Here is an 18,352-nt window from a genome sequence, read left to right as displayed (position 1 = left end):
AATACTGATTACGTAAGAAATTGACAAGTTAAATGTGTCGTATATGATATTTCTCTCCTTTAGACAAGTGTTTAAAGATGAAATGTAAATGCAACTGCAACATATTCAAATTTATTTGGTGTGTGAAAGTCAATATTGTACCTTCATATAAACAGGTTATTGAATAGTCGTTTGATTTTATTTTAAAAATAAAACTGAATATATTGATTTAACAAAATGGATTTTTGTCGGATTAATGAGACTGATCAATGAGTGATTTCAGCAATTCGTTGCAAATTAGGGGTGTCGGAGTCGGAGTGCGGGACTTCCAGATTAACGGGTCTAAATAGCACTGATTTAATCGGTTCCCATCATTAGTGTCGGATAAAGCGGATTGTCGGATTAACGAGTGTCAGATTAACGAGACTTGACTGTGTATATGCACACATTTTTAGAAGAATTGTCTTGGTCTTGGAATGTTTTTTATGTTGTATGATGGACAGAACGGTGATTTCCCAAGGGTGCGTTGGTCACAAATGATTTACGATATATTCCTTTCGTTTTTTATCATTTAATAAACTGGATCAGCCTTTTAGAAATATTGTGATAACAGGATATTAAATGGATTACTTTATTTCTCCAAGAGTTGTAGAAAGTATGAAAAATATAAACGGTGCCATGTTACCCATTGGTCGAACTTAATACAATTATCCTGATAATTCTATCACGAAGGAGCTTTCTTTGTATCTTTTATTGTATAACTCTGAGTCGAGATGAATAGAAAATCAGATAATAATGAACACACACAGGTGCAATATAAGATATTTTTGTTTGTTTTGAAATATTCTTTTGGGTTTTTGATTACGTGGAAATGATGCCAGGTGCGTGTCTTGTCCAATTAAGATACACTATCTCATTTATCTATTCAAGACATTATTTACATGGTAAAATGAGTAATTTTATGTTCTGTCAAAAAAGCGTCTAATTCCATTTTACACATCAAGCTTTTCCATACCATGAACGAAAGTTATGTGAAATATATATTAATCAAAATACCAATGTCGTTTTTCTCTCATGTCGTGAAATACATAAAACTAGCCTTGACATCAAACGAAATTATGCCATTTTTTAGTAGTTTCCTTTTTTATGAAGTACAATTTCTTCATTTCTTTCGTTATGTTTTATACCTAACGTATGAAAAGTTTCCATATCGATATTTGAGTTTCATTCCTTGTAAACAAAACATCACGAAAATATATTACCCTTATCCACATCATAGTGACATGAGTTACAATGAACAACTGCTGCGCATAGCATATAGCATAACATAGTTACCGGTGTAACCTCTCTATCGCCTTTTGACGTCATGGAGGAAAATCAGTTTTCATCATCAACGGCAAGCTATTTTTTTTATTTAATGTATAACGCTATACATAAGCATACAAATCCATTTGATATATATATATATTTATGTCGATCAGATATAAGGCAGTATTTTGTTCACTCACAGTTTCCATTAAGCTGCTAAATAGAACCAATCGTCGCACAGTACCTTTATCAGCTGAGAAATGTGCTGTTTTTCAACACAGAACAATATCTCGGATAACACTTAGCAGAGTCTTAATTTTCGAACCAGTTTAATATTTGCTGTTAAATTTACACCATCAGATAGGAAATTTAATATTCTACATCTCTGCATAATTTTATAGTCGGAGTCAGGTAGATCGAGTGCCAAGCTAGCGCAATTGTCGCACAACTTTCAGTTTTCAGATCTTATTAAAATTTGGGTCAGAAAAATAATTTGTCATCCAGCGGGTTGAGGTCGGTCGAGTTGCGTCCCTCAGGCACGAATCACAGTTCGTTCCAATTAAGTTTCTAAGTTTTTCAACACCATTCCTCATTTTCCCGAGGCATGGTAATCAACTGACTTTAAAATTCCAGTTTCCACCCTTGCCGAAATAGACTGGAATTTCTGGGCTCGTTAGTGGTACCACCAGTGGCGATTACGAGTCATGTCCCTTCTATGACCCTCCTATTTACCAATCAGAATCCACAACTCCCTATCACTTGCATTTGCTTCAAACAATATGGCGGCGCCCAGTCAAGACAATAAGGTCGATAATGAAAACCTATTTTGCATAACGGGTCCTACTTCACGAAGTGCATCAAATTCACGTGAGCATCTTGATTAAAAACATGACAACTTTGGACTATATCTATTGTTGGGGAGTTGGCAGTACACATGCTTTGCAAATCCTGCAATCGACCGAAATCTGCACAGGGTTTTACGAACCGGGTGTCAATTTCGTGACGCGATTTTCGTTGGACGATGCATGAACTCGTTAGTCCGGACAAAATATCACTCCATAATTCAAGCCTAGTCTTTCAAGTGTGAAAACTAGACTTTCATAGTCAGTTAACTACCTTGCATCGGAAGTTGCACCACACCTGTGTTCATGGGTTTCACCAAAGTGGTAACCATCTTAAATATGCATTAATTCGGGCCTTCCTCCCACCTAAGTTGACATGCCATGATATAACTGATACAGTGTTCAAAGAGGCTTAAACCCAACTCACTTTCTCACTCACTCACCAGTCAATTATCAGTTAATTTGATGTGACTTTTGTCACATACAGGAAGTGGGACTTATGATTGAAAGTCAATTCAAGCAACATGATCACGAGTGTCCTTTTAATCGATACATCTATTTCTCATTTGACAAAAACAAAATTTGGTAAAAATGGCTTATATTCATTGATATGGTGATATTCCAGATGGAAGCCTTAGCGCTAAATGCTTCTCTGATAACAGTGTATTACTATATTGGACATGGTACTATTACCAGTTATGCAAACATAAATTCGTTAATGAACACAGACGATAAGGTGATAACCAACAATGAACGTATTTTGGAAATTTCACCAGATTTATAGCTGCTATTTGTATTAATGATTTTCCATGGACCATGCATGATGTGAATGGTGTGAATGTTTGTCTCATATTGCTGCTACACAAACAGACTGGTTTGAAACAGAAACTAGTGCAGCATAGATTATTTTCACTGATCAGTGATGTGGCGCAACTGACAGCGTCATACAACAGCAACAATGCTGACCAAACATCTTTCAGGTGACTGGTCAACTAAGCTGGTCAGTTTTGAAGGGAATATCTTAAAAAGGTTCCCACACAACTCTGTTTGGCCTAACTGTTAAGCACACAGGCTTAAGTTGGTTTTAAAATGTTCTTTCAAACCTGTGTTTGTTCTTCAGAAAAAGCCACTTAACAGGTACAACCTTCAAGAAGCATTCAGACCGTTCTGCCACAAACCACTTATGCACAACAGAGTAGGTGGAATGTGATGGCAGCCACATACAAAATAGATTCGTTTATATTTAATCTGTTCATTTCGTAAGTGTATGTTATTGGCCATCAGCTCATCCATCCAGGATGACATTTGTAATATACTCGATGTTAAGCATAAGTATTATGAAAATGGTTGAATGAAAGATTGAAGAATGCGATATATGCTGGTGCAAAAGGGTTGCGGGGTGCTATTATCCAAGTCTATCAAACAGTGTTCAGTTAAAGAGGTTATCACGCGAGTGTGTTTGGAGATGGCAAATATCCTGTATTTCCAACAAACATTGTATTCAGCAAGCAATTCTGTGCTCGAAAATCCCATCTCTAACTAACTTTACCTAAACAATGTAAGTTTTCCTGGAATGTGCGCATAAATATATATTACGTCAGAGGGTAAGTGATGTGTCGGTCGGAAAATGACAGTAGCCAATATATATATATAGTTCCAACAGAAACGTGTTTCTTATACAGTGGGGTAACTACATATATGCAAAACAACAATTGCCTACACAAATTGTTTTTAATTGCCTTTCGCGGCAAATCATCGGTCTGTCCAATAGAGTAACTGTCCTTCACCAAGGGGAAGCTACTCTAACTCTAGTCTATGAAACGTCACGTCCAGTCAGACGTTGTTGACAATCGGCCAGTCCTGTCATAACGTTATGAAGCGCAGTGAGATGTACTTACAGCAACAAAACGAGACAAAGAAACTATTCAAACGTATTTCGGCCAAATCAAGCTGTTTTAATTTGTGGAAAAGATTCCAAGCCGCAGGGGTCTTCAAGCACAGATATGGAAAGTGATCCCGCTTATCTAGTGCCCTCGCAATATTGTTTCGCAATTTATACCTCCAACGTTGCCAAAACTTGTAAAATGACGCAGCTACGTCACAGTTAGACACGGATTTTCAGTCCTTTAGTCTATTCATATGATAATGAACGCAATTATCCCAGTTGTTTCTCCAGATTCACGATGGTTAATTCTGACTCGATCGCCGAATTACACGGGCGACGGCATGTTTGTTTATAAACAGTGACATTAGTCCCAAATTGACCTTTGATATTAGCATCTTTACCCGCATATGACCCCAACGGATATCGTTTTTGTATCCCCCGCCACGAAGTGGAATAAAGCAGAGGGTGCCGTCCGTCCCTCTCTCCGTCCTTCCGTCACTTTTCGTTATCGGAGCAGAACACAAAAACCATGAGAGATATCTTAACCAAACTTGGCACATTTGGATACTTAAAAAAAATATTTTTCGAGTTTCCATAGCAACGACTTTGACTAAGACTGAAAATAGCGGTAGTCCTCGTTTCCGGAGCAGATCTTCGAAACTGTACGATATTTCTTCACCAAACTTGGCACATAGATAGTTCCAGTGGTGAACTGGTGCCTTTTGATAGTTTGGGATATTTGAAAAAAATATTTTTCGAGTTTCCATAGCAACGACTTTGACTAAGACTGAAAATGGCGGTAGTCCTCGTTTCCGGAGCAGATCTTCGAAACTGTACGATATTTCTTCACCAAACTTGGCACATAGATAGGTCTAGTGGTGAACTGGTGCTTTTTGACAGTTTGGGATTCAAAAAAATATTTTTTTCAGCCTACTTCCTCACACTGCATGCCGGTAACATGAACAGGGGCACCCGAACCAGCCTACTTCATCGCAGTGTAAGTTTGTTGGTGTGCTTGATATTTTGTGTTTCACGGAAACACACATCAATGATTATAGTGAAAGAGACCTGCCAGGATATCAAGTCTATCCAGGAGACACCACACATGGGGCTGCTGTGTATGTTTCAACAAGTTTCAAGAACAGTGTCCAGCTAGTGATATAATGTTATCTCACAGTATTGAATACATTTCCTTTCTTGTTGACAAGTTCTGCATTGCTTTTGTGTATGTTCTTCCAAAAGTGTCATGGACACGGTTGTCACATTCACTTACTCAGTGAAAAGCTGAAACTTAAAGATTTCTTTAATGTGCGGAAAATGACTCTCCAACTCACTGTCTTGGAGCTGCAGTGAACTTGTTGTTTACTGATCATGCCAGTTCTGTAGCATTCCAGACTCCACTTTACTACTCAGATCATCAGATGATTTGTGCTGTACTTCTCAGTTCACCTCATGGTAACCCCTGCTCCCATGAATCTCTAAGTAAAGTAAGAACTCCCTTCTCTGATTATTGTTTAAGTAATAACACAATTCATTACTAATACAGTTACATATTCTATCATAAACTGCAGATGGCAAAACAACACCAGTAATAACTTTTTCAGTGCAGTAATTACGCCATTTACAAGAAGGTTCAGTGAACATAGTTCACAGGAGCTATCGCATTGCACACAACCGGACATGTAATATTGGCGGCGGATATGAATATTTCATGCTTGTTTCCGTTGGCTTTATCCTGCCAAGAAACCCACCCATTATATGATAAAGAATAGTTATCCTAACTACTAGGTCGATAAAGCGCTCATTAATGGCATGTTATATCAACACAAACAGGGACACTTAATGAGGGAATGAAGGTACTAACAACCCAAATTGTTTTGATTTACTGTTACCATGATCACATTTATATCCATTTATCAAAGGCAAAATTGTTTTGACAGTTGTTATCCTAGTTATTAACTTGTTAAACCAATGAAGCGCTCACACATTTGTGCAATGTTCTATTAATACAAAATGGAATAAATAATTAGGGAATGAAGGTACAGGAAATCCAAGCAAACCCAGCAAAGACCTATTTTACCACTTACGTAAATCCTCTATTACTCCCAAAAGTACTTGGATATGATTACCTGGTGCCTTGTAAATACAAAGTAATGTTTTCAAGAATAAATTAGTTATGTTATTCGAAGTAACTAGTTCTCATAAAGCAGGGTTATACATTTCTTCACATTTCATTATGATCAGCCCAGTCTAACAAAAGCATGTTCTAAAAGGAGGTACCAGACAGAATGAACAGAATGATTCCACTTCTGTCCTGATCCCTGGTTTGATTTTCTGAACAATGATAAACTATTGTTCAATAATTCTTATGAAACTTCTACCTCTGTTACATATCTGCCAGAATATACTAGAGGGACCCAAGTGGGATCTTCCTCTAGTATCTCCCTGTGTAATTGACAGCAATCCTCTTCTGGAAACCATTAAGTATTGATGTTAATCCTACTTGAAATAATTTCCTCTCAAATGCCCCTTGAGGACTTGAAAATCAGAAAACTGTCAAGAATCAGTCAAATATGTGATATTTAGATTTATCGTTATATTTGCTGATCTTGATCATAACAAACCCGGATTTGTGACTTTTGATACCGGCGATTGTGTCACTTCCGGTTATGACGTCACTTCCGGTATGTAGCTTTCCCCTTTGGTAATGACGTCTCTCTAGGTCTATTTCTACCCCAAAGACGTCATTTCATGGTTAGAATGACTTTGTTCAGCTATTTCCGGTGCTTACGTCACTTTCGGTTCTTCAGTCACTCCCGGTAACAGAATAATCAAGGGTGTAAGCATAGGCATAAGATGATAGAGTTCATCAATTAGTTCCACGAAGGTAAAACCTTCAGTGTAATCTCATTGGGGTGAGTTATCAGTTTGATCCTCAAAACCCTCTGACTCCGCCTCCCGAGTGGCCATTGGGTATCTCCCATGGGGGGTCGGATAATCGTAGCACTTTGCGTCTACCCCGTAGGGTTCATCATCCTCCGATGACCATGATTCCGGTATAATCTCTCTCCGTGTGGCTTGTGGTCCATGGGTCTTGGTAGCAATGCGGTGGCTGTCCTCTCGGCCGGCTGGGCGGCTGGCTGGGTAATCCTATGTAGTCCGTGCGGCTGGCTTGGAAGCCGTTGGTTGATTGGCTGAGTAACTGTGGGTGGTCCATGGAGTCCGTGCAACGGCCGTACGGTATCAATTTGGCTGGCTGGCTGGCTTATCAGCCGACTGAGTTGCCATGGTAGGCAGGCCCATTGGGTCCATGGGAATGTGACCACCGTACGGCGTCTGGCTGGTGTGCCTGGATGGCTTGGTTTTCGTGGACGGCCTGTCCATGGATATTGTGCGGCTCCCGTACGTCATTGTCCCATGGTAGGGTGGAGCCTGCTGGCGTATACCCGGTTGATTGGCTGGCTTGCCGGCGGGCTCGGCTTGCTGGTAGGGGAAGATCGGATAGTTTTTGCCAGAGCTATCTCCTTAATCTTTCCTATCTCTGCTGATAGCTTCGTCTCGAGCATGCCCTTCACCATCTCCTGCTGTTCTTTGAACAGTTGGTGGATCAGACTAATGGTGAGTGCAGGAGATGATGGGTCGGAGTGGAAACTGATTTCTCAGTGACGATGTTTTCCACTTTTCTCTTGGCAGCCTCGCGCCTCTTGGCCTTAGTCACGGACTAGCACATCTTGGAGAAGATCTTCTCAGATGTGTTACTGCATTGCTCAAATATCTTCTCTTTGCTGCAGGTCATGCCTCTGGACTTCGTGCAGTTTTCATGAGGTTCTACCGTGACCATGAATCGGCCACACTTCTTGCACATCACAATATCACCAAACACCAGCTATACTTACGTGCGAGTTTGACTCTCCAGCAGCTCTATCAATTTATACCTATATACTCTCCAAAAAAAGAAACGCGCAGGTAGATTTTGAGTAAATGTATTGTACCAAATAAAGTCGATATATTTAATTTAATATCATATATTCAAACATGAAATTTTGGAGCTTGATAGTCACATGTTACCCCTGTACAAAGGCATTGAAAACAGTTTATTGTCATGTCACATAAGGCCAAAAGGTGGCGCTGAACTCTGTATCTTCTGTGACTGCCCCAGGCAGCAATCACGGATCTGCATCTCATCGGCACTGACAGGATAAGTGTACGAATTCTGTCCAGAAGAAATTCTACGCCATTCTGCTTGTAACGCGTTGGCTAGTTGTGGGAGTGTCTGAGGCGTGTTCTGACATTGACGTTCACGTCGATCGAGTTCATCACAGAGGTGTTCCATTGGGTCGAGATCTGGAGATCTGGAGATCTCGACGGCCAGGGCAAGATCTTGATGTTGGCATTATGAAGGGAGTCTATCGTGACACAATCTGTGTGCGGTGGAGCGTTGTCCTGTTAAAAAAACAGCTCCCTCTGGCGGTCAATGATTGGAAGAAGGTGAGGTTGACGTATTTGATTTATGAAGCTATTTGCTGTCAAATTTCTTTAATGTGCGGAAAATGACTCAACTCACTCATTCTCCAACTCACTGTCTTGAAGCTACACTGGACTTGTTGTTTACTGATCATGCCAGTGCTGCTGCATTCCAGACTCCAGTCTACTACTCGAATCATCAGATGATTGGTGCTATACTTCTCAGTACACCTCATGGTGACCCCTGCTCTCATTAATCTCTAAGTAAAGTAAGATCTCCCTTACTTCTCTGATTATTTTTTAAGTAATAACACAACTCATAACTAATATTACATATTCTATCATAAACTGCAGATGGCAAAACAACACCAGTAATAACTTTTTAAGTGCTGCAATTACGCCATTTACAAAAAGGTCCAGTGAACATAGAGGCTTGCACAGAACCGGATATGTAATATTGGCGGGGGATATGAGTATTTCATGCTTGTTTCCCTTGGCTTTCTCCTGCAGAGAAATCTACCATTTATATGATAAAGAATAGTTATCCTAACTCGTGTGACTGCTCCGGCCAGCAATCACGGATCTGCATATCATCAGCACTGACTGGATAAGAGTACGAATTCTCTCCTGAGGAATTCTGTGACATTCTGCTTGTAAAGCGTTGGCCAGTTGTGGGAGTGTCTGAGGCGTGTTCTGACGTTGACGTACACGTCGATCGATTTCATCCCAGTGGTTTTCAATTGGGTTGAGATCTGGAGATCTCGACGACCAGGGCAAGACGTTGGCATGTGTGAAGGTAGTCTACCGTGACACGAAAAACAGCTCCCTCTGACGGTCAATGATTGGAAGAATGTGAGGTTGAAGTATTTGATTCATGGAGCGATTTGCTGTCAAATTTCTCTGAACCACAACCAAGTCAGATTTTGTGGTGTAGGATATGGCCCCCCACACCATGACACTACCGCAACTGAAATTGTCGAATTCTAGTACACAATGTGGGGCAAAATGCTAATTTCAACGACATGTTGTCTTTCGATCGCTAAACCACACTTGTCTCCAGTTTTGCAAATTCAAAGGCTGTAAGGTATGGCACCAACGCAAGCGTCGCTCTCCATGGATCTGTTGCAAAACAGGAACGATAACTGGTCTTCTGCATCTGATTCCAGCCTCGCGAAGATGGTTCCTGACAGTCTGGTCTTATATCCTCCTCAAACCAGGGATGTGTCCTGCAGTCTCCGCAGCTGTGGCATTGCGATGACAGTCGGATTTAGAGATCCTGTGCAGGGGTGGTAACTCTTGGTCGGCCGGTTCTTGGACGGTCGGCAGTGGAATTTAACTGTGTGTATCGGTCACAAAGGTGGCAAACGATGCTGTGGTGGATGTTGAAGTGGCGTGCAACAGAAGACTGCGATTCCCCTCTTTGGATACGTCGTATGGCGATGTTCCCATCGGCAGCGCGAACTTGAAAAATGTTGACAATTGTATGACAAATTATTGGCTTATGCTTGCCTTTTCATAGCCATTACTACGAGTTACGAATGCCATAACCTGCACGTGCATTTTGCTTTACTGTTTTCCTCCATGACCATTTTTGAACAAGTGTTAAAACAAGGCCGTTTGAGACATTGCAAATCGACAATGGCTGCCTTTTGACGCACCATTTGTCGAATATCAGGCGACCAACATTTTATATATCCATGACATATATCCAATTTATCGGATCTTTTGTGTAGTCAGGTTCAATGAACAACATAATACCTGTGCGTTCTTTTTTTGAAGAGTGTATGTCTGTTATTATAGAAACTTAACAGAATAATCTTAGGTAAATGTGACTTACTACCAAGTGCTAGATTGTTACTACTATTATAGAGGGTGTTAACTCTAGCACACACAGGAAAAAATGATGTTGCTGCCATTATGGCGTTATGGCTTTGGTAGCTTGGTAGAAAATCTGAAGATTTTAGTTGGTGTGATTGAAGCCAAAATACAGGATTTATGGCAGATATGTAATAGAAGCAGAACTAGCAAAACAGAAACACTCGGAGAACATTTGGGACTTTTTGCTTTTCAAACCAGTCTTTATTTTCCACCATTGGGTTAAAAGTTCAATAATATACAAGTCCGTTAAATTGCAAAGTCAGAGGTTGGCCCAGTACCGCGCGATCCAATTTTGGCACAGCATTGATTTTTCAAAACCATGCGTCTGGCAATGTAGTGAGTCTCAAGCCTTTTGTCAGAGATCTGTCGAGATCCGAGTTTTATGCAACTCGCCGCCGTGTGAATGCCGAGGTGTAAACTTCACAAAAAGAAACTGAGATAACTATAAGAACATGTGTCAAGTTCAGACGTACCATAGGTTGTCAACGCGGGAAACTGAGAGATATCTGATGACGTTTCTCTTCCATGTCGTGGCATCACTGATTGGTTTACAAAAGGGAAATAGAAACGTAAGCCAATCGCTGACCTTGTTAACAGTAAGGTCCAAATGGCATCGCCGAAGCTTTGTCAAAAGAAAAATAGGTTTCAAGAAAGTTTGCCTGAAGAGCCAATATTCTCTTTCAACACCGTAGGCCTTACCTGTCATATCATTCATTTATGAAATCTATCACATTTCACAATGTCTGAAATACGTATTCCATTCAGTTTATCATATTTTTGATCGATTGATTACAAATTATTTATTATTTCCCGCTATGTTATTGAAAATAAAATGCTTGGACACACCCTTTGACAATGGGTCCACATCGAACATGTCAAAGAGCAAAATAAAGACGTTTCAAGCAAATCTTTAAATATAGTATACAAAGTGACAAATAAAATCAACCAAAATATATCTATAAGTTGTCAAACTTACAGTTCAGTTATTATTTCCAATTTTTCGTGCGATCGTGTGACATCTCGGCTTTTTGTTGCCTCGATTTCTCGGCTCGGATACGATGTTTCCAATATGCCTTAAAAACCCAACCCAGCACGATACATCCACAAAGTTCCATGTTTTTAATATAGATCGCGAGTTTCCCGCTTGAAATGTTCAGAATAACAAAAACCTTTCATGTGCTCTAGTTTGACCAATCACCACCCTCGTAGCAGATATCAGCAAGAAAGCACGTTACAGCTACGAAAGGACTCGGGGGGGGGGGGGGGGGGGGGTTAGTGTGGATGAAAGAATAAGCTTTCTAATACGAAGCTTTGAAAACGGACGTAATTCTCCATGTTATCGGGAAATTGGTAATGACAGATACTTTGATCCTCTATCTGGACGTTTGAATGTGGTAGCCTACATTTTTCTTATTTACAGCTTACTTAAGTTGTAAATGCTTTATTTAAATAATGTGATAAACATAAATATTTTTAAACAGTAGGATTAGACCTTTCGAATTGTGTATAACATGCAGTTGCAAAGTTGTTTTACTAGAGAAAGACTAACATTTAATCTATGAAATCTTATATTACACAATACCCTTCTCGACTCTAAAAATATATATATAATTTCCCCTATGCTGATTTCCTAGCTAGAGCTGTCTAGACTTGCTTTTGTATATGTTTCTAGATTGGTGTTGTTTTAATAAACTAAATATATTCCACATTCATGGTGCAGGACTAATGTTTTAAAAGCAGATATTTTCCATGATAAATGTTGGCTTCATCTTTCACATAAGAGTCTCTGGGAACTCGGTGTCACAGCAGTTAAAGCTGACTGGTGTTGAAAGAGTCAAGTGGCTATTCGATGAAGATACAAAGATGTTTTGTATACACCCATAAAAACTGACATTTAAAGATTTTAACCACTGTGATATTGTAAGTGCGGCGTTCAACAGCGCGCACGCACGCACGAACACACACACACATGCACACACACACACACAGACCCGCGGATAGAGCAAACCATGCTTGCCATTAAAGGCGACTACGCTTGTCGTAAGAGGCAACTAACGGGATCGGGATCCCAACTGCATGGATCGATGCTCATGAGGTCAACCACTGGATTGTCTGGTCCACACTCGATTATTTACAGACCGTCGTCATATAGCTGGAATATTGCCGAGTGCGGCGTTAAGCAAGAAACAAACAAACAAACATAAACTTAAGGACATAAGAATCGTCACCTCATATATGTTCAAAGCCACGACAATAACAAAGGTGTATATATAAAGGTGATCGTTGTATCTTAAAATAGGGTAATTGTACAACATGTTTACATAAACACTGACAAATGCAGTGGTAGAAATTCATTTTATCGACATGTTTGGCGAAGAAGGTTAACTGTCCAATATTCGATCACAAATACAAATGAGCCACAATCTCAATAAAATCAGATATTAGTTTTCACTACCGCTAAACAAAGATCTGAGGACATCCAATTACGGGTCACGTCAGAACGACTTTTCGCGAATTTTGACCGACCAATGAAATGACTGACAAGAAATCGACATCGGCAAATCAGAAGGCAGCTATTCTCGAGCTTTACTACACTAATTTCAAACTGGTGACTACGCTTTGAAACATATTTTGAAGTATTCTCGATTAAAAATTAAAACTGATAAGAAGAACATTCTGTAATGGCTTATAGATGGCCTAGATTGTATGGATATAATCATAAAACCCGTAACTGTCGTTCGGAATACCCCGTGTTCATGGTTGCATGATTAGAAAACACATTCCGACAGTCACTTTCATGATCTGGAAAGCGACGCTCTGATTGGTCGGATGAAAGGTCGTTCTGACGTGACCCTAAATGGGATTTCCTCAGATCTTTATTTAGCGATGGCGAGAACTAAGGTCTGATTTTAATGAGATTGAAATCGTCAATATATTGGTTTTGTTGGTACCTGTTCCATAGTCTGCTAATCACAGACTGTTAAACATGGTACGTATTGGCCACTGCAGGCGGACCTTTCCAGTTTCCAGCTTGCCAGTAGCTCGTAGACGCTCCGCGCGTTGCAAACTCCTCATCGCCAATTTATACACAAAAAATGAATGACATCAAGTAAATCTCAGCTGTATGATAAGCAAAATCAAAAAGAAATAATGTTCCACTCGACCTTCCTTGTATGTACAAAGTAAAAGAGGGGTTTTGGTGTTTCACAGACATAATTGATGTTTGATGTTTGTCCTCAACACCTATCTTTGTGCTTATACTTGGCATTAACATTTATATTTCATTATCTCCCGCTTTTTTCTGAAGAGCATATGCATGGGGAGAGGGCCACTCAGGGAGTGTTGAATAACATTGCGCAAAAAAACATACCTGTCCATACAGCCTTAAAACCCTTCCCGCGATACCTCGTTATAAACACAACACGGTAGTAGACAGCTGACTGAACAATGTATCCCCGTCTGTTTCCAAATAGAGTGACAAGGAGGCTGTTGGAGGCGTCATAAACCTGCAGTTTATAAAAGGAAGGTTAAGTCACACTTTGACGACATCCAAATTTGTCTACAAAGTAGACAAAGTGCTATGGAATGAAAACCAGATGCTATATAGCACATGCCTTAAGAACAAGTGATGAAACATTCTATAGTCATTCACCAATTTTACGATACATAATGATATTTGATTGTATAATCGTAAGCCCTTCAACGTTCTTTATATTTTGTGTCTGTAAAAGTATTGTCTTAAAGATTCAATAATCTGGTACATTTACTTCCATGCTTCATTCCATATTGGTTTTAACTACTTTACGTCCCCGTGAAGATTCGGGGATAGAATTGGTCTTCAGCAACCCATGCTTGTCGTAAGAGGCAACCAACGTGATCAGGTGGTCATGCACGCTGCATTGGTTGATGCATATCTTCGTATCCCAATAGCGTGGATCGATACTCATGAAGTCAGTCACTAGATTGTCTGGTCCACACTCGATTATTTACAGACCACCGTCATATAGCTGGAATATTGCTGAGCGCGGCGTTAAACAGCAAACAAACAACACACAAATCTAACTGCTTCACTAAAACATATATGTATATTAGATATAACACTTTGTTTACGTACCTTGACCAAATCATGCACATCGTTTGTACTAAAGTCTTCAAACACAAGAGTGACCAATGTCTCTCCTGCATCAATGATGTAGGTACAGTGCAGGCCATTGTTGTAATTGCCGGGGTAGTTAGGTGAGGTGAAAGAGCCAGACGAGCCTGTGTAGCGATCTCCGCATCCTGAAGAAGATACAAAAAGGCGTGTGTGCATGTAATGTATCTTCTTATCAATGAAATAAAGCGTTTGGATGAGGAAAAACGTGAAAAAAGTTGGTCCCAAACTAACAAAATCACTTTTAGATGTGGAAAGATACCTTTCGCTGCAAATTGCTAATTTTATGAAGAATAATTTATTCTATGTGTAGATCCCGCAGTCAATTTAGAGTGTTGGCTAAATGTTGATGTTGAAAACTATAAAATATTTCCTTGCGGAGAAAGGCTTTGTCCCTATCTCACCAAAGGAAATAATTTCATAGAGGATGAATCATATGTCCAACTTATGTGTATTGATAAACTGCTTTCAGTAATTCCTACTTGGACAGATATCTTAACTCAAATTCTGTGAAATGCATAACTGTTACTACCACATGGTATACATATACATTGGTATATTACAATAAACATGCATATATTGTTCACTGAGTAAAAGTGTTTGACTGGCTGTGTGCCTGCCTGCCTGTGGCCATTAACCTATGCTGATGCTGTACCTCTTTGGTTGATGTATTATTGGCCTATATATGATAGCTACGCAACAAATCGCAAAGAATAATGAAGAACGAAGGGTGGTTTATTTCACGATAAAACTTAGTTCTATCCTGACGTCATTTCCGGAGATTCGAACATGTGCTCGCGACTCGATGATGTCGTAAATTGGACTGTTATTTTGGAGAGGGAGGTGTCTAGTAAGTTGTTCCCCGTAGATGTAACTGAGCAACGCAGATGAATGCAATGGCCGAACAATCGCAATCAAAAAAAGGCGAGATATGACAATCAGTATAAGGAGGTGTGGTGAAGTGAAATGGGGTTTAACGTCGCGTCCAAGATTATTTCACTTATATAGCGACGTGCATGTACGTGTGTTTTTGTGTGGCTGCTTGTACTAGTCCGGACTGTTGCCGATTTAAAGTGCTAGCTCCATGAGATACCATGCCGCAGTTGAATATGATTACCCCACTCAGACACAGTATATTGACTCCGACCCAACCAGTTCTTGTTTTAGCCCCTTAATGCCGAGCGCCAGACAGGGTAAAAACAAGTACCATCTTTTAACGTCTTTTGGTATGACGCGACCGGGGATCGAACCCCGGAACCTCGGTTCTCCGGGGGGACACTCTACCACTAGACCACGAAGGTGGTCACTATTAGGAGAAAATGTACAGAAAATCGGCGTGAAAATTGTGAGTACATCCGGAAAAAAAACACACATATTCTCCCTGCAGTGTTAAATTGTATGATAAACAACTCCCACTCGTCGTTTATTTCTTAAATAGCCTCTGATATTAATAAAATGTAGTTATATCTGTAAATTTAAATGACGGATAAACAGTTATCGATGACAATTTATCAGTTTCTGGCTCTAATGAACAACTCAACTCTGAACATTTAATTAGGCTACATGAATAGGTTTGTGTGTGAACCAGCAACAACCAGTTGTGTGCAGTTGTCAGTACGTTCCATGTTTCACAGTCTGTGATCAGCAGACTATGGAAAAGGTACAAACAAACCAAATTTTGATGATCGACCCTGTTTAGGGTTTCCCAGTTCAATGACAAGCGTACAGGATCGATCCTAAACCAGGCTCTACGAAATCGAGATCGAACGGCAAATCACATTGCTGCAAACTACTGGAGTACGAGTCACTGGCAAGCTATTAGAGATCGTGTACATGCTGCAGATCTCCATGCTCGAGGGCCACGTATTATGCTTTTGCTTCCCCTTACCAATCGTCATATTGCCAACAGTCGTCAATGGTTTATACACTGGGGTAATCGTCGCTTGTCACGTGTCATGTTTTCAGATGTGTCCCGATTCACTTTGCACTTTTTTGATTGGTGTGATCGTTTCTGACCACGCCGAAATGAACAGCAAGCCAAATTCAACATGAGACATCATAACAGATTTTATGGTGCAGTGATTCACCTGCTAAATTGTGCTTTGGGGACCCAACCGAACCTAGCCTCTTAGAATATTTCAGAAAATTGTAGGGATATGTCCCCAATGTGCAAATAATGATAACCAGTTCTCACAAATTGTGAACAACAGTGATGGGTACCAGGAAAACACAACAGTAGTCTGTCGGACTATCTGGTATACCAAATGAGGTAGTCTTGATAAAGTTTAGGTAGTCCACAATCATAAAAAATTAATAGATTAAATGTTTTGAATACTTTCGACAACATGCTTCAAGCACTAGTCAACTATTTTGCTGGTCAAGTAGTGTTGATTATCTCTGGGAATTATTGTTTGTTATCTATCAAAAGATTATCAGAGGTAATTTAGTATAATGCACAGTTACGGATTTAAGCAGTTTAACATCATTGATAATTCTCAGGCTTTTAATTATCATCGTATCCAAGCATGGATAAACAAATGTACCCACTCGATAAAGAAATCAGATTTATACATTTGTTCTGATGGCAATTATTATAAAGGAGAGGATGCGACTTATTACTATCAAAATGGATTCTGCATGTTAATATATTTTCAATAAAACTTGGGCTAACCATGCAAAATATTTTGGACATTTTGATAATTAATCGGCACATTGCTGATGGCCAGTAACATCTGAATCCGTTATTCTAGAGATAACTGTCTCAGGACAATTACGATTACAGATTTCATCATCTTTGAATAGAACATTCCTCCACATTATGAACACATTTTAAAAAATCTACAGGACGTAGGCTTCCCCTGACCATCACTATGAGGTCACAGTAAAGGTCTACAAACACCGCCATGACACCTTGACAATAGAACTGAACCAAATCAATGATGAATGAATAACATTTTACACAGACTTTAGCAATATTCCAGCAATATCCAAGCGGGGGACCCATGCCTTCGGCTTGACAAGATAACGCTCTAACCACTAGGCTACCCGAACCCCCAACTTTGTGTTGAGGTTCTGGAGAAATTCTGCTCATAATCAAATTGGTCAGTTGCTTCCCACGACCCTGTAAATCATGTCAAAGTCACCACTATTAACTGTGGTCTGATCACAACCCCAACCCCCCCTCAGATGTTCTACAGGGGTAGACCCCGTTGGTCAGTTCCAACTGGAAATTAACTTGTCCCTGAAGTTTTTCACTAGCCTTGGACAAACGGACGAGTGACTAGGCGTATGCCTGGGTTCTGGAGATACACTGCTGAGCAACAACAAATTGGACAAATGCTTGCAATGAACTTGACCAAAACATCAAGGTCATCATCATCAACTGGGGTTTGCAAACACCACGCATTGGCAACAATTCTGATCAAAATTCAAGCAGAAGTTCTTGGGGATAAATTGTTAACAACAACTATGAGACACACAGACATAGGTCAAGGCCAAGTAACCTGCTTCGAGTGCAAGCGTGGCAGCAGGGAACAAAAAAGAACGAGGTTCTCTATAGCAACTAATAATACATTGGCACTTACTTGAAGTAAGTATATTGACACGGGTATTTGGCAGTAGAACTTAAGGTTTTTTTATTATTCAATATCACAAAAAACACAATAATATGTATCTAAAAGCTAAAATTATCCAGGATTGCTTGTTGGCACCAAGGCAGAAGCAATTACACTTCAAAGGTATCAATGTCTGTAAATTCTGATTCATTTTGAAACAGGCCACGAAAGGTGTAAGGTAACTAACATCAGTTCATTAAAACTTTTCTTAATGATGTAACATGTTGAT

Source organism: Haliotis rufescens, unplaced genomic scaffold (assembly GCF_023055435.1).
Source record: "Haliotis rufescens isolate VD_foot unplaced genomic scaffold, xgHalRufe1.0.p SCAF_18, whole genome shotgun sequence".
Lineage (NCBI taxonomy): Eukaryota > Metazoa > Mollusca > Gastropoda > Lepetellida > Haliotidae > Haliotis > Haliotis rufescens.
Note: the sequence above shows the minus strand (reverse complement) of the source record.